At 37.7% G+C, this 4,846-nt stretch overlaps 1 non-coding gene across 1 annotated transcript; it reads left to right on the top strand.

Moving 5' to 3' along the window:
* The first annotated feature begins 420 nt into the window (after positions 1-420).
* On the top strand, positions 421-527 carry LOC138831296 (U6 spliceosomal RNA). Its single transcript, XR_011373209.1, has one exon. It is a non-coding gene; the product is annotated as a U6 spliceosomal RNA (small nuclear RNA).
* Positions 528-4,846: the final 4,319 nt, after the last annotated feature.

The following is a 4,846-nucleotide window of genomic DNA, read 5'->3' as shown; positions in this document are numbered from 1 at the left end:
AATTAAATACATTTAAAACTTAACAAACCTTAACACTTGCTGCAGTGTTCATTATGACAGGTGCCTTGTATAGAATAAATGAATTTCTCCTCTTATACATCTCTTGAACAACAAATATCTGGAATTATTTTGTTTTTGACATGCCAATCTTGACTTTATTCTTAAATGTGTGCTTATGTAAGAAATACATGGTTTTAACAGTTTGTTGTATTGCTAAAAAAGAAGAAGAAGAAGAAGAAGAAGAAGAAGAAGAAGAAGAAGAAGAAGAAGAAGAAGAAGAAGAAGAAGAAGAAGAAGAAGAAGAAGAAGAAGAAGAAATACATGGTTCTAAAATTTCACAAGAATTCTTTTGAACTTACTTTTTTTTTGAATTGTCTAGTTTAAGAAAATCAATTACACTTTATATATAAAAAATGTTCTGTGCTCAATTAGGCAGCAAATACGCTAAAATTGGAACAATACAGAGAAGATTAGCATGGCCCCTGAGCAAGGTTGACATGCAAATTAGTGAAATGTTCCATATTTTTGCAACAACAGATGCTGGAGAGTATGTGGCCACAGGGAACTCTACTGCATTCTTGGTGGGTATGTAAACTTGTTCAACCACTTTGGAAAGCAGTATGGAGGCTCTTCAAAAGACTCCATATAAAGCTTTCCTATGACCCAGCAATCCCACTTTTGGGCATTTACCCAAATGATCACAAACAAGACCATACTAAAACTACCAGCACAGCTATGTTTACTGCAGCATTATTTACAATAGCTGATATAGAGCCAACCCTGATGCCCCTCAGTAGATGAATGGATCAAGAAAATATGGGTGTACATACACAACAGAATTCTATGCCTCCATCAGAAAGAATGGTATCACCCAATTTGTTAGGAATTGGAAAGTCTTGGAAAAATTTTATTAAGTGAAGTAAGCCAAGTCCAAAGAAACATAGGTCCCGTGGTTTCCCTTATTTTCAATAACTAATATATGTCTGGGATAAGCAGAATAATTCAAAAGCTATGTGCATATGAGCAGATAAGATGATATTAAGGGAAATGAACCCAAAGACAGGGACACAAGTATGTTTTTTCTTTCTTGTTATTGTTTCTAATGTACTTATGATGTGCAATATGATTTTTTTTGTTTCTGTATATGTTCCTCCCGCACGCTATAACCCCTGTTTTCATTGTATTTGAAGTTGGTACACCTACATCCTGTGTATACGTTTCTCTAATTTGACGAGGAGAAGGGAAATACAAAATGGTTAAATAGGGATACAGGTTAACCCATTGTATCAATGAGATGCACAAGACACTCTGCTGAAAAATGAACTTTACAATTTAGGCAGGGGAAGGGGGAAGGGGAGCGTATTTGTGGAGGTGGGAGGGAAGGGATGGTGGGAAGAGGGAACAATGCTTGTTAGGAAATGTACTCATTATTTGCTCTCATAAATGAGACACCTCTGTACAGTTTTTTTATAATAAAAATCATATGAAAATGTTCTTATGTCATGGTAGTGTAAAAATATCAGGGACAGAATAATGAAGGAATGTTGTAGACTGAGGTGAAGTCCATATGAAAATGTGCAAAACTGATAAAACGTAAAAGTATCAGAGCAGTATATTGTGTTTTACATCATTTAGGTTACATTGAAAAAATATGGAAGACCTAGAAGAATGAATTTTCTTTTTGATATCCTATCATAATTCCTTAGCAGGATGAACTCTTTCCTCATTGTTGTAAAGGCATCATCAGATGAGAGGAACTGAATTTTTTTGTTGGCTTCCTTACATTTATTTGTCAGTTTGAAATCTGAACTACTAGTTTATGTCTGAGACAAGAAGAAAAGGTCAGATAAGTTGATGCTAGGTGATATGAACCCCAAGATAAGTAGTCAAACGTTGTTTTTTCTTTCTTGCAATTGTATCTAACATATTTATAAGATCATTTCTTTGTTGCTTTGTATGTCCCTCCCCCATGGTATAATCCCTGCTTTCATTGTATTTGATGTTGGTATAATTTGTGGAGGGGAAGGGCAAAAACAAACTGTTTAAATAGTGATATAGGTGGACCCATTACAACAATGAGATGGACAAATTGTTATGTTGAAAAACGAACTTTACAACTTTGGCAGGATGGCGGGGGGCGGGGGGCAGTTGAGGGATGGGAAGAGGAAACAAAGGAGGTAGCAGCAATGCTTGATAAGAAATGTACTAATTGCCTTGCCAATGTAATTGTAACCCCTCTGTACAGTATTTTCACAATAAATTTTTTTTAAAAAAAGAACCTAAGGGAAATTAGACACACAGGCTTTGGAAAGTGTAAAGTCGGCTCCTGGATGGCAAGCAGACTCCACCCTCCTTGCAGCAAATTTTCTACCCAGTACTTGCGTTATCTAGGCATGCAGCAAATTTTCTACCCAGTACTTGCGTTATCTAGGCAACTGGCACACATGGAAGAGGTCACATCTGCATCTGCTGAGGTCACATCTGAATTTGATGTGGCCACAACTTTCTCCGCCCATACCTTAGATAAGGCCTAGCCCAGGCCCAGATGCCCTTTCTCTGCTCTTTTCTAGCTCTTTCTCAGCTCTTTCCTTCTCTTCTCTTTCCCAGGTCTCTTCTATTTCCTAGCTCTCTCTTTCCCACCTTTCCCAGGTGCTCTCTTTTCTAGCTATTTTCTCTCTTATTCCCAGCTCTTCAAGCTCTCTTTCCCAGTCCTTTCCCCACCACGCTGAGGACCAAGATGGCCTGGTGTCAGCCGGAATGATGAATAAACCTACCCCTTACCTGAACACCACGTACATACTGCTGTACTTCCTTAGCTACCTCTTTTTAAAATCCTAACAGAAAGTGACCATTTAGGATGAATGATATTTGATTTTACAATCAGAAAAATATTTTAAAAATTATATAGATATAAAATACTCCAAAAGATTTATTCTATGAATCTACCCCTTAGAACAAATGATAAGAAGGTGGTTAATGTATTTTAGGATAATATATATATATTCACATACCTATTTATGTTCACATAAATTTCACTTAAACAACAATCAAATGACTATATTTCTACCTTCTAGTTGGAATATACTTAAATCTCTAAAAATGACTATGATGCTGCTATAAAGAGCAATTTCCCAATTGTCCTCCATAGAGGGCATCCACAACGTATTTTGTGATAGGGCCAAAGCCTGAGTCAAGAAACTTCCCAATGGTGTCCAGTGGGTAAACTGTTTTGATTTGGTTTAAAGAAAACAAAAAAGAAACATTATTAATACCTTGCTCTTTTGTGAGGTGGAGACCATCTATGAGAGAGAGTTCCTACCTTGCTCTTCAAAACAGTTGTAATGAAAAAGGAAGGGACAAGACTGTGAACTTACGATGCACAGACTTGAGTGTCATGCACTGAGAGTCAAGGCGGCCCATTAGTCGAGAAACAAGGAGTTGCAAGTCTAACCCACAAGACACGGCAACATCAGGCAGGCCATAGGCAGTGACAGTGAATTTGTAGCCCTATTCATTATTACTGCTGTCAGAATGAAAGAGGACCATCTTAAACGTCACGTTCTAGAGACAAACAAAAGTCATGTGGTCAACAAGATGGAAGGAGGCAACAACTCAGCAGTGAAGTATGTTCTTTGTGACTCAAAAAAAATCTTAAAAGCAGTCTCCATTTCTACAAGTTCAAAATTATTAAGGGAGAAATGTACAGAGATGATACCAAAACACAAAACTCACAACTACAGGTAGAAAGCAGAATTAGTAGAAAACTGCTGTTCAGCTTTCTAAAACTCAAGTGACTATCTGCTCAACCAGTGATCACTGGCTCAGTTCTTTGTTCTCAACCAAGACCCTTGATAGGAGAGAGAAGTAAACAGTCTGAAGCAGGCTGCAGCCCAGATATTAAACAGATCTGTCAACTGGGCTCCTAGCTTTCACCATGGTTCAAGTCTTTCTCTTGGATCCACTGGCCCTTCTGAACTCAGAAATTAACAGCTCTTTAATTTACTCTGGACAACCCTGGGTATTAGCCAATTTCCTATGAAGAGCCAGATAGTTAAATTTTTAGCTTTTGTGGGCTACATAATCTCTACTGCAACTGTTCCTCTCTACAAGTAGAGTATCAAAGCAACTGTCAGAAATATGTGTGTGGTTACATTCTAGAAATGTGACTGTATTAAGGTTTGTACTTAGAGCTTTGAGTCTTTTTCAGCTATTTTGCTCATGGCTGTCATTCTACCATTCAAGCCATGTCTCCACTCTGGTTTTTTGCTGGTTGAGATGGGGCTCTCAGATTTGTCTACCTAGGCTAGCTTTAAATCTTATTCCTCAAATATCAACCTGTTGAGTAGCTAGGATTTTGAACAATATGAACATGAGCCACCAGAGCCTAGCTAGTCCTTTCCAAACACCATACCTTTATTGCTCTAAAATTGGAAAAAGGACAAGAATTGCTACAGACATACTTATTTACCTTGTTTGGGAAATATGACTTACCTTTGGCCACTTATAAGTACCAACTTTTGTGCCAAAGTGTGTCTTCCCACCTCTAGAGTCTGTAAATTCCAGATAATCATACCTGTGAAGGCATAATCTCTATTATATTCTTTCTCTTGTTTTTGATCCACTATTGCTTGGAAGAAAAAACGTGAGTCTTAGCACTTTTCGGTTTCACACATCTCATCAAATTCCACTTAAAAATAGGTTGCCCCTGGGCTAACAAAAACAGATACTTCATGGCAGTTTTTTCATATTTATGGGCAGATTTTTTGGTCCATGTATGTAGTACCACAGGCTGTTCCTGCTGCCAGGTCTCAACATCCAGCTAGGCAGACAAATGAGTAAGAGAAAA

This window comes from Dipodomys merriami, unplaced genomic scaffold, assembly GCF_024711535.1.
Source record: "Dipodomys merriami isolate MVZ:Mamm:240054 unplaced genomic scaffold, mDipMer1.0.p SCAF_1901, whole genome shotgun sequence".
Classification (NCBI taxonomy): domain Eukaryota; kingdom Metazoa; phylum Chordata; class Mammalia; order Rodentia; family Heteromyidae; genus Dipodomys; species Dipodomys merriami.
Note: the sequence above shows the minus strand (reverse complement) of the source record. Positions and strands in the feature narration are given on the sequence as shown.